A 14,103-nucleotide genomic window follows, 5' to 3' on the forward strand; every position below is an offset into this window, starting at 1 on the left:
AGTAGTGCGACACCCACGTCACTTCACAACTGTGGTTATCTAACCGAGTACTCGGACCCATGCCTCTGCCACCACACTTTTTGTGCATCCAGAGAATGCACGTACGTGGCTGTGGTGCATTCATTTTCTGTGCCTTACGTACCTAAAACCACGTGCGCAACATGCCACTTGCCGAGACTCTTACGTCCCCCGTAGTGCCACACCCACGTGAGTTCACAAATATGGTTCTATAACCGAGTACTCGGACACATGCCTCTGCCGCCACACTTTTGTGCATCCAGAGAGTGCACGTACGTGCCTGTGGTGCCTTCATTTCTGTGCCTGCATGTACCTACACCCACGTGCGCAACTTGACATGTGTGGCTCCTGATACTTCACAACCGTGCCTCTGTAACCAAGCATCCTGACACGTGCGTCTGCCACTGCATTATTTTGGCATACGCAGGGTTGATACCCCGTGCCTCGACAAGCCGCAAGTCCATGCCTCTGTTGCCTTGAATGTCATGCCTCCTTACGTACCTGCACCCACGTCCGCAACGTGACACTTGCCGAGACTCTTACGTGTCCCGTAGTGCCACACCCACGTGACTTCACGACCGTGGTTCTGTAACCGAGTAGTCAGACCCATGCCTCTGCTCCCACACTTTTGTGCATCTACAGACTGCACACCTGTGACTTGAGAAAACACACGTACGTGCCTGTTGTGGATTCACCTCTTCTCACTTCCGTGCCTGAACCCACGTGCCTCACGTGCCTAACACAACATACGCCGTGACTCTTAAATGGCCCCACTGCAACGCCCGCGTCGCTCCTGAGACTTCACAACCATGCCTCTTTAACGGCGCTTCTAACACATGCCTCTGCCACAGCACTATTGTACATCCTCAGCGTTGATACCCGTGCCTCCAAAAGCAGCATGTTTGTGCCTGTATTGCCTTCATTTCCGTGCCTCCTATGCTTACATCCACGTGCCTCACGGGACTCTTGCCTGTCCCGTGGTTCTCTACCTGCTTGTAGAACCTACACTGTCGTGCCTCCTGTGCCTGCATCTACGTGCCTGTAGAACCTACACTCCCGAGCCTAACATCAGAAAAAACGGATCTTGATGCTCAAATGGACGGTTGAAGATTAGAGACGGTTCGATGGTTTCCATCTCTCCCTCCCTCTTCTACTAGCTTGCTTCCCCTTCCGCAAAGTAAATCTCAAAACATTCATCACTCCCGCACGCTCTCCTCCTTCCTTCTGCACACAAACACAAATTCGAAATCGAATTCGCGTCACCGAACAAACCGCCACCGCGTTCCCCAACCACCCTCCAATCCGACATAAACACAGCCACACACTGCCCGCGAGAACACCAATAACCCCGCCGGCTGCAGCGACCGACGGCGAGGACTTCGACAGTGGCGGCAGAAATCGCAACGAAAAAAGAGCAAGGACACAATAAGCGGATGGAACCGAAGAACACCGCACAACTAATTGAAGGTAATTATCATTCTATCCCACTCCATTCCACCGGGTAGATCGTAGTGATTTTTCAACTTCAAGGAGCAGCAACCCTAGCCACCGCTACCAAGGAGTTTTTGAATAACCTAAAATCAATTTTTCTAACAAATTGAACTGCCGGAGAGATGAGATTTAATAGAAATGCTACAGCTCTCCGCCCTGGAATTTTCGCCATACGATATGTGCTCAAAGGTACTAAACCTGAAACGTCACTAACTAGAATAAGTCGGTAGATCCAAACCCCGCAAGCATCCTGAGAGGGCAAAACCTGAAAACCGTTCGACATTTTCTACATGTTTGTCCCTTCAATGTAACCGTTTTTCAAATTAAGTGCCTCTGGTCTGAAAAACCGTGAACACAGAATACCTGTACCATGCGCTTCTAGTGTAAAACAACTCGTGCCTCTCTATACATACAAATTTGTTTTCACACCACGCAGCTTTTTTTCTGCGACACTCAACTCTGCTTCTAACACCTGCCCATTTTTTTATGCAGCAATGAGAAATCCTCGCAAAGAAGCTAAAACCCAGCAAAATACTGACGAAGACCCTACTGAAGAACATGCAATCTAGCAAGCTCCTGTCAAAGGTTTGACCAAAAGAGTCCACTGTCTATCTGCAAAAACCTGTATTGAGACATTAATAACTTAACTGCTATCCTTGACAACAATAACTTAACTGTGTCTACAAATAAAACTACCTGCCACTTTGGACAAACATGTAGAAATATCACCTGCAGAGTGCGTTTTTGTCTCAGAAAATGCTTCACCCTAACTTCACTTACCCAGCTCCACTCATAACCATAATTAGTATATATTTCTTCAATCCCCTTATTAGCTCAATCGGCAATAGTAGAAATAACCTTTCTTAACCCAAAAAAGAAAACTAAAATCCCCTTTTGGGAATTTCACATTCCTTATGCATAACTGTGGAAGATATATATTTTAAATGTATATAAATTATTTTTGGACAAAAGAATATCGTTTTTCGTTACCTGGTCATTATGCAGGACACAAAGACGGTGATATTGATAGCACACAAACACAAAGCATGTCTCCTCATTCATCAGAAAAGGACACAGAACAGACCATGAGGAACAAACCACCTGTGGCAGAAATGGTAACTTACACCAGGCTCAACAGGAGTAAACACCTAGCAACAAGCAAAAAAAAGAGAAAATCAGATACCAGCACTATTTTTACTCCTGGAGCAAAAAGGCAAAAGAAAAAGGAAAATGCTGAAAAGATCGTCGACACTGGTACCTTGCAGCATCAGCCATTACCTCTAATGGTACTCCCGCCAACAGAACCAGCCGGCACGAAGAAACAAGCTGAACGCAAGAAGAAAAACAAACGACAAAGGATAGAAAAAGAACAAGACGATACCAACAGCAAAGGTTCAGATACCAATGACGACGATGACAGACAGCATGATGCAGATTTCATTCCTACAGACGGCGATGATGCCGAAGAGCACGACAGCAACGCAGAACATGACGACGATGTAAAAAACACACTTATGCACTAATTTTGAATACCACTAGGGATCTAACATTCCTTTCTAACAAAACCCTTTCTTTTTTTCTTCTGAAACAGCTCAAATCAGGCAAGAAGGACAGAAAGAGAAGAAAGACAAGCGGGAAAGAACTGGTAGTACCAACAGTTGACGAAGAACAGCAAGAAACAGACGAAGAGAAATGCCAAATCAAGGCAGGGGCAGCATTCGCCCATGTCAAGAAAGCATGGAATTTACTTAAAGACCGTCACAAGAAAGATATTAGGATGGCAGGATTTGGCAGCATAGAGAACTGCAAAATAACGGGCTCCATCTGCAGACCGCTTGCAGAACACATCTACGACAACCTCAACACAGAAACCATGACAATAACCTTCGGTGATGCTACTGAAGACAAAAAAATCAAGATTACCAAGGAAGCTACCCACAAGGTGTTTGGATACACAAACGGCACGCAAAGGTCAGCACCAAGGCCAGAGACTAGCCCAGCTTCAATGAAAGAACTGATGTCAAAGCTTGGCTTCAAAGATACAAAGTTCACGCCAAAACAACTGTTCGAGAAGCTAGAAATATTAGTGGAAATAGATGATGAAAAATCAAACAGGAAATCAGTTAAAATACTTTTCCTTATTTTTTTCCACAATGTTGTCTGCGGGTCAAGCGCCGCTATCTTCGCCCGGACAGCTATAATGGTCAAGGACATGGACTATCCAGAAATGGCAAAGATGGATTTCTATGAGGTAATCGTCGAATGTATTAGGGAAGGAGCCAAGACATGGCAGAAGCACAGGATGTTGCCTCAGGAGGAAAAGAACAAAAAGCACATCAATGGTTTGGCACAGGTACAAGTAATAATGTACCTTGACTCCCTGCTGCTGCCAACCGACACAAAAGAAATGCGGAAGATTGCAAAGACAATGGACAAAACCTCATTACCACGAGCAAACCATCTAAAAGAGAGTGACCTAGCGAAAATAGCTAGAGCAGACATGAAAACGGACGGAAAAGCACGACCAGATGACTATGGATTTGGCAAGATACATGTATAGCTCTGTTGTACATAAATCAGTACTTCCCTTTTTTAAAACAGTTTCCATTCTAATCAACTCCATTCCACCGAAACGATGTAGACATGGAAAGGAATAGCAGAGAGGATCTTCTATACCAGCACAGCATCAACTTTGTCTTCAATTCACCAGATAGTAGGAGAACATCGTAAAGAATAGCAACACCAGCACACAACCAAGCTGCTACCACCTCCACCCAAGCGCCGGCGTGAACCACGTATCGGCACTAGTGGAAGCATGGAACCAAACAAAAACATCAGCACAGTACCAGAAGAAAGATTCCAAAGGATAAACAAATTGTTGGAAAAAGTGCTCCATGAAGCAAAACAGTTACCCGCAGTAACCACCAGGGCTAAACACCGATGCAACGAAAAAGAAGAGATATTGGATGAAAAAAACAAAGACAAAGTCGTGCAACAAACAATTACCCTGATGGATTCTCTAGAACAACTCAGACAATTTCAGGACATAGTTTGCACAAGGTACCTCACAGACAACGCGACCCTGCAGACGCTAGAGCAAGCAGTTCCGGCAGCATCAAGTAGACAAGTCGATGCCAGCCGCACGATTGAAATAGTAGCCACAATAGAACAAAGTGAAAGGAGAAAAGGTAAGAAAGAAGAAGAGGACGAAGAGAGGAAGAGAAGAACAAAATCAAGGGATGTGGGCATTGACAAGAAGAAGATAAAGCGGCAAAAACAGGTAAATAAATAGTAATGCATGGTGCCATCCGCAAGCAAACCCCTGTTTTCATACCTCAACTGAAAAGAGTTGTGTCAATGCTTTCAGGATGAACTCCAACAGCAGGATGGCGTCAACAACCCCAAAAACAAGAATGAACGCAACAAACAAAGCAACCTCACAACAGACAGTGCTACAACAACAACTACTCCAACACAAGCACAAGATATGACCGACGTCAGAACCAGTGAAGAGGTCAATATGAACATCCATTTTTCCTTTCAAAATTGGAAGAGTTATAAGTTAACTGACAAACCTTCAACAAAATATAGGCTCAGCTGGAGAACAATCAAGTCAGCAGTCCCGTCAACCAATTGCAAGAGGCTCACCCACAATCAACCGTTAGCATAACAAATGACAAAGAAGAAGAAAACAACGAAGAGGAGGTAAAATTCCACAGCCCACTACACCCCCACACCGGAAACTCATAATGGCAGGAAAGAAAGTGAACCACAAACTCATATTGTTTGAACTCCAGGTATCAAAATCACTGCAAGACCAAGATACAACCAGTGTTGAAATTGAACCCCATAGTGAACCTCAAACAGACGAAGGAGTCACAGAACAGGAAGTTTGTGCACAAGAGATTTCCAGTGCCACGACATTGCAGATCACCATCACGAGTACAAAGGAGAAAACCCAAGACATGCAAGCTGATGAGGAACTAGAGACTGTTATACCTGGCAAAGAAACAGTCGATGCAGGCACAAATAACCCAGTCATTAACACAAAGGTAAAAAATCAACAACAAACCCTTTTCAAACCATTTATGATGTCTGAACTACGTAATACACCCCACCACCGCAATACAACGACTATAAGGGATGTCTGGCCCTTTTATTTGAACAAATGCAGGAAACAAACAAGTACATTGATCTCGAAGATCAAGAAGCAGCGCAACCAAAGGAAACTGGAAAACACACAGAACTTCAAACAACAACATCTGAAGAGGTGAGGTTACAAAGCTGAGGCACAAATGAACTTCAAACTATAATTTCAATTTTTTATTGAACGGGAAGAGGAAGCAAGCGAAAGAACTCGCATAAATATTGAACAAGAAAAAGTAGAGGACAGAACGAGACAAGGAGAAGCCGTAGTTCCAGCAGGAGACAGTCCTGCAAATCCAGAGAAAGAGGTCTTATAAAAAAATTGTAACTCAACAATCAGAGATGCACCCATTTCTTAAATAATTTTTCTGTTGGTGCAGGCACAAGAAGCTCAGGAGAGCACCAACAATCAAGACCATCAAACACAACTAGAGGAGCCCAATGAACAACCCGAACATGTTCATCAAACGGTAGACAATAATGCCACTGAAGACCAAGCCACCAAAAATTCAATCACCAAACAACATCTACCAGAGTCAGCGCCAGCGTCAACGATTGAAAAGGTAAAGTTACGAAACTTGCAAGCATGAAATTATAAAATTGCCGCGTGCACAATCAAATAAACTCCAACCTACCACACCTGTACTCACTCCAATGCACTCTCACTTTGCCACCTCTATATTTGAACAGCTGCAAGAAAAAAACAAGGTCACTGACGATGAACAGCAAAAAAAGAGCAAGAGAAGGACCCAAAAACACCACGAGAAGAACACGTAGAACAATCCGCAATAACAAGTACAGAGGTGAAAACACATAATACCTATGAATTATCTTATAGTTCAAAAATACGCATTTCACATTTCACAACTTTCCTCGATCACAGAGAGAGGAGACAGATGAGCAAAAGGAGGCCACAGAAGAAGGGCAAAATGTTCTTCAAACGGCAGATAACAACGTCAAAGAAGACCAAGCGCCAAAATATTCACTCACCAAAAAAACCACAGCAGAGACGGCAGCAGCGACAACGACTGAAAAGGTAAAGTTACATAAGCTAATCCTCTGAAAGTATAAAATAGCTCTGTTGAAGCTCAAATGCACTGCCACTTAGCCACCTGTGTGTTTCAAAAGCTACAAGACAAAAACAACGGCAGCGGCGATGAACTCCAAAAGACAGAATAGGAAGATGCCCAAAAACCTCCACTCAACAAAGAACAAGCACAACAGTCAGCAGCAGCAACGAGAACAGCAGCAGAGATAACAGAAACAACAACGGCTGAGAAGGTAAAGTTACATAAGCTGATTCTACGAAAATATAAAGTAGTTCCATGGTTGAAACTTACCACCTGTTAAGCAAGACAAAAACCATGACAGTGACGATGATCACCAAAACAAAGAACAAGACGGTTACCAAGAAACAACACCCAACAAAGAACGGGTGGAACAGTCAGCATCACCAACGATAGCTCAACAGGTGAAGTTGCACGAAATGTTTCCACAAAATGACAACTTAATCACAATCAAAATAACTCAAAGCACGCACCAAACGCTTCGCTATTTTCCCATAACAACTGCTATAATTAAAATAAAGTAGCAAGTTAAATTACTTCAATGCTTTTTAAATGACAACGCAGAAACACGAAGAAGGCAACCATGGAGATACAACCAATGAAGCAAGCACACAAATTGTTCCAGAGAAAGAACCAGAAACTATCGAAGAAAACCCTACGCCGTCGTACGATGCCAATTCCCCTTGCAGACAGGCCAGTGCCATCCAGGTCGAGACTGAAAAACAAGACAGAAAAAACCACCAGCAAGACATAATGGTTGACAAGGAAAAGCATGATGCCAAGAAAAGCACAGACGACTCAAATAAGGATGGAGAAGAAACTGAACAAAAGGGTACAACGCAAAAAGAAGAACAAAACATGGCGCAGGAAGCAGAAGGAGAACAAGAAAGGAACAACACTCGATAGGACATATCTTCCAGCATCGAAGCAGGCAAGACAATAGAAACATAATTGCTATCTTGTGATCTTTGTGACTTGGAATTATTTATATTAAATTCAAAATCATCGCAGGCACAGTGGAGAAAGGGGGCAAAGATAGCAATTCCGTCAACAAAGCCATCGAAGACCTGTACAACGCTGTATGCAAGCCATGGACAAAGAGAGAAATGTAAGTTCATGCAACCAACACAGGAAACATTCTTACACACGATCATTTTGATTGTATCATGTCTGAACCAAAACATTTTTCTAAATATACTTTGCAGGGATCGGCTTTTCATTACAACGGACAAGTTTGATGTAAATCTAGGACATGTCTCCGAAAGCTTCAAGGTCGGTAAATCAGTACGCACCGAAGCAATAGAGCCCATGCTAACAATCTTGAGAAAACAACTCAATGGCACACGGAGAAAGATTCTGCCGTTAAGCAACACTGTAAGTAAATATCACGGCAAAAGAATCACGTTTAAAACACTATATATGACTTTATAAATAGATAAACTTCCCCTATAGCTGAACTGACAAATTCCCTTTGTCTATATGTGATGAAACAAGCAGCACTCAATAAGGGAAGCCGACGACAAAGATCTAATGTGCTACAAAAATAATGATCAACAACACATTACAAAAAAATTACTACCTGCAAGGCTTAGATCATTTTTCAACATGCAAGAAGAAGAAAAACTGCAAGATTATAACATGGTAAGGAGATCAGCTGTTTCAAAAACAAAACACAAATTGCGTATATGTTATGTAAACTTGTCTTTTTATTTTATGTTTCTAAATATAAGAAGATTTCCAAATGTTTTCTTTTTATTTTGTGTTTTGCAGTTCCTTCTACCATGTTCGTTGTGCGGGTTTGAGAAAGAAGAAACTATAAGTCATTACGTCACCATCACAGTTAACATGCAAAAACAGCGCTTTGAACTCCTTGAATCTTCAACTGCATATCCAGGCACAATAGAATTCTTCAACAATGTAACCAGCAAACTAATGAAAAATTGGAAGCACATAAGCACAGAGCTACAGCTTTCAGAAAAAAGCATCGACCATTACAAAAAGGTCAGACTACAGGTGCCACTACAAGGAGAAGACATGTAAGCACTTCCAACAACTTCACTCATTTATTCATTTTTCAATGCAAGATTCAATACTACAATTACTGAAATAATTCTGTCCTTTCGTCTTTTCAATACAACAATTATCACTACCATTGCTCAAACTTTTCTCTTCTTTCCGTTTCTTGAATGCAACAATCTTACCAGTACCATTCCTCTAGATGCAGAATGGACTGCGCATTCTATATGTACATGAACCTGAAGCACTACTCCAGTGATGGAACAACAGCAACCTTAAAGCTAGAACAAGTACGAAAGTTGAGGAAAAGGGTTCTATATCAACTAATCAGTCAACACAGAGGGAAACCAAAACTGTCACTAATCAAGTGTACAACAGGTTAGTCTTTTCAGAAACTAAATCTTACAGTTTCGTAACACTAGAAGAAGTAAAAAAAATTAATTATTGTTTTACAGATATGTTGAAATATGAAGTAGATGTGGAAGACAAAGAAATGCAACAGGCAGAATGTTGCGTACTAGAAGAGTTTCCGCCAACTCCCGGGCCAAAAGAACATATTATCCATGCGACAACCACACAAGAGCATGAAGTTATTGATATATCCAGTAAACGAAAAGATATTATGGATGTTAGCAGCCACGCCGTCGCCCAACAATCTTGCACAGACCACGAACAAAATGATCCACCAATAGAACCAGATCAACCACCACCAGACGACAAGATACCACACCATGCCGAAGAGGAAACAGACGAGCAAAATATCAACATCGATATCCCGACCACAGAGCAACTGGAACAAACAGGCACTGATTTAAAAGAGGATGACAGAAGCAACGACGTACCAAATACACAACAACAGGTTTACGAGCAGAAGAAATAGCATGTTCTTCTTCAAGAATAAACAGGCTCGACAAGCAATCAGCAAGGCACCTCCAGCACCATCTCTTTAAACTTCCTAAAACCAAAAACAATGGAAAAGCAGGAAGAAGTTGATGAATTTCTTTCACGCCTTAACCCGCTACAACAAGACGAATACAACGAACATGTAAAGATGGGCTCTAACTTCGATTTAATCAAAACATGGCTGACCGAGCATGAAAGCTATGAATTCAACAAAAATCCCAAACCTTATCTGGCAATCTTGCAGCAAGAGTCAGGAGAACATTCAATGCCTCAATCATCTGAGAACAGCTCAGACAAGAAAATCTCGGTCAAGAAAAGGCCGGTAAAGCCTTCAAGAAGGCTCCTTGGAGAAATCATGATTCCTGCTTTTGTCCCAGGAGATTTCAAATTTATCAACAAAGCCAGAGCACTCCATGAATACCTATTCAGCAAAGAAGGACAGCACGAATGTAGAGAGTAAGTACTTTCTCTTGCATAAACAAAAAAACAAAGAAATGTTGCCCCTTTTTAAACCAACCTAACTAATGTATAAACTTTTTTTGCTTGCGGTATAAACATATATATTAACTCGAAGTGACCTGATTGGATTACAGGAAAACAAGCAATGGAACAGCTACGGAAAGGAGATCATGGACAGATGGAGGGCTCCATCGCAAACGCATTGTTCGAAGAATGGACAGTGCAGCAACAATACAACACGACCGATAAAGCCATACTTCCCGCAGAATTTGCAAATGTATGAAGTCCAATTTGACAAAAATACTTGCATCAATTCAGTGATTATAATGATTGAACTAAAAAGTAGAAAAGTTTTTGGTCGCAGATCGTGCTCGGTGTTAAAATTGGAGAAAAAGGAGGACTAGCAGAATTCAATGAGGAAGGAGCATTGGAACAGTTTGCATCCCTTGTAACATGGAAGGAACTTTTAAAGAAAAAGCTGGTAAGTTCATAGAAATATAGAAACATAATTCATTCTTCCTACCGATTGCACATTCACATGTCATTTAATTCTCCTGACAAGAACGAACTTTAACTCACTCTGTCTCCAAACACTGCAGATTATGATACCTCACAACACAGCTAAACACTACACATTGTACGTGCTCAACAAGTACACGAACTCCATCGACATACTTGACTCACTGAAACACACCATAAGGATCACGAAGAACTGGTACGTCAATTCAACACTGATTTCTAATTGGTTTTCCAATTCCTGCATTCCCTTTATTAATGGCAAAACCCAATAATAACACAGATTAAAAGGATGCACGCACTCATGAAGAAGCATTACGGCGAAGCGGAGCTACGAGCCAACAACGAACCGAACTGGTCGAGGATAGCAGAAACACCTAACAGAGTTTGCGTGCCAAAACAGCAGGGTAACCAATACGGACACTTCATGGTTCAATTTGCAAAATACTGGAATGCCATTGATATCATAAAAGATGATGAGGATTTCAATGTAAGTGAATAGTACAAGAGCAAAAAATTTAATTTTTACAGGCAGCACTACTTGAATAATTCAATTATCTCATGAAAGAAAAATAAAAGAATATCCGATGACCTCCATGTAGCAAAGCAACGTAGATGCCGAGTGGAAACCAGAGTTCCTTTTTACAGCCATATTTGATGAAACAAACCTAGTAAACTGGGAGCAACTACCTGGAAGAATCAAAGAATTCAAACCAAAAACTTCAAAGTTCTTTTCCACCAACAAAGGTAAGAAAATTATTTCTACTTATCTTTTTTTTGTAATAACCTACCCATCCACGGTTCACCAATGTCTTTCATATCACGAGACCTTACATATTACATATCTGCTTCCGCTGACACAAACAGATGAAACAAAAAGGAAAAAAGACAAAGAACCAGTCCATATCCAAAACATTCTCATTGCTTCCATCACACAAAGGAGGCGTCCGACCTCTTCCATCTAGTCATGAGCGACAGCTGGCAGGAGGAATACAAGAAGTGATTTGTTTTCTATTGCACCTCAAAATAGTTGCACAGAGGCCAAAAGTAATGCAAGAATCTGCTTCTCACTAACCGTGACCTCGAAAATTATTTTATCTCCCTGTCGCAGCAAAACTATATTTAGGCGCATCCGCAGGGACAGTGAAAGCACGCAACTTACTGGAGCCCAACTCAAGGCAGTATTTGGTCCAAGACCAGCACAGACAAACATACCACATCATATAGAAAAAAGGGTCCTCGATGACATAGAAGAAATTTTGGAAAGCAGACAAGATTCAAAACAGAGTGACAGAGTAATATTAGGCCCAAACTTTGCAGAGGTAAACTTTTAAAAAGCAAAGTCTTGTGTTATATTGTTTCTTTTTATATTGTTACACAACTCTTTTTTCTAACAGTTTTTTTCATCACAAATATTGTTTGCAGCATATATTGCATTTAAACGAACACACAACTAGTATTAATAAATTTAAAAATGAATTGCAAAAAGCAAAGAATCAGCTGGTTCCCATGTATCTCAAGGAAAATCAACGGAAAAAGCTCTCAACAGCAAACATGGTAACAACCCTTTCTTCCATGACAAAATCAGAAAATATGCGTTCTATCAAATTACTTTATATTAAACTGTCATCTAAGCAACAAGTATTTTGTACGCAGATATTCATTCTAATGGAGAAGCTTGGCCGCTATGTACTATATGTCCTGGACAAATACAAACACAAAGTTCACATTATTGATCCTCGAGAAACGACTCACGAGGAATTTGAGAAAGAAAAGATAGACATCGACGAATTGGAAGAAGAAGAAGCATGTCGAGTTCTTCAGGAAAATGAAGATGCTAAAGAAGAAAGAGAAAGACAGTTTCATGAATATCATGTTCATAAGTTGGCAATCGTAAGCATTTATACATAACAATTTTTTCAGTTTTACAAGTTACAATATTAAAACAATTAATTACAAAATGCAATATTCCTAGGTACCTAGGTTTAAAGAAGTCTTCAACATCATACTAGGACAAACACTGAATCCCAAGGGTACAAGATGGCAGACTCATACCATGCAAGATGCTCCAGTGGTAGAAAAGGGAGAATCAACATTTGCTGTTTTAAAGCTTGCATTCCTCTACAATGGTGAAAAGTTTGTCGAAGACCTGAAAGATTTGACAGTAAGTTTATACATATTTACTTATAAACAGCTTATATGCACAAACTCTAATAATATACTTCTCTTCTCGGCAAAATTTCACGGGCTGAGGTCGAAGACTGGAGGGCAGAGGCAATGTACATTCTCTTAAATAGTGAGATGAATCAAGTCAAAGCTAGTGAAATGGGTGATGAGATTAGCAAGATCTTAAGCAAAAATGAAGAGTAAAACTTTTGATTTAGCCCGAGAGGCTAATTCTATCTAGACGTGAGAAAACAGTTTGTCAATAACTCACATTTATATGCAATGTAGTTAGAAATTGTGTGCTCATGTTGAAAAGAGAACTATTTCGACAACAGTGCCTCTTACATCATAAGAGAGTGCCATTAAACTATAAACAACAACGCATCTTCTTATTTGTACTACAGCAGTGACTCCCAAAACGAACCCTTACGCCTGACTCTGGAAAGCACCGTCCCGTGCCTCCAGAGACGACATGGCCCTGTGCCACCAAACCCTGAGTTACCATGCCTCCGAGCAATATCCATACACACACATACCCTTACGCGTGACTCTCGAAAGCACCGTCCCGTGCCTCCAGAGGCGACATGGCCCTGTGCCACCAAACCCTGAGTCACCATTCCTCCGGGCAATATCCATACACACACATACCCTTACGCCTGACTCTCGAAAGCATCGTCCCGTGCCTACAGAGGCGACATGGCCCTCTGCCACCAAACCCTGAGTGTCACCATGCCTCCGGACAATATCCATACACACACATACCCTTACGCGTGACTCTCGAAAGCACCGTCCCGTGCCTCCAGAGGCGACATGGCCTTGTGCCACCAAACCCTGGGTCACCATGCCTCCGGGCAATATCCACACACACACATACCAAGAGCGCCTCAACCGTGGCCTTCTACGCACACGTGACTTCACATGCTCCAAACCCGTGCCTCCGGAGGCAACATACCAATGCCTTCGTACTATGCACACATATGCATGCATGCACAAACCTATATATCGTCAACAAAGCATAGCTCTTAAGTAGACGTGACTGCACATTCTTCAAACCTATGCGTTCCGAAACAAAGCAGCTTGCCTTTTGCACGACCTGCTAGGAGGTTCCCTCGCGCCGGAGGCGCCGTGTCACACCGCGCCGCACGAACCAGCACGCTGCACGACCCAACACACACTTCGACCAATACACTTCAACCTATGCCCCCCCTTCAAGATGTTTATAAAAATGAAACGAGCCGAAGGCGAGCAGGAGGTTCCCTCGCGCCGGAGGCGCCATGTCACACCGCGACGGACAACGCGCCGCACGAACCAGCACGCTGCA

Source organism: Triticum dicoccoides, chromosome 3B (assembly GCF_002162155.2).
Source record: "Triticum dicoccoides isolate Atlit2015 ecotype Zavitan chromosome 3B, WEW_v2.0, whole genome shotgun sequence".
Taxonomy (NCBI): Eukaryota; Viridiplantae; Streptophyta; class Magnoliopsida; order Poales; family Poaceae; genus Triticum; species Triticum dicoccoides.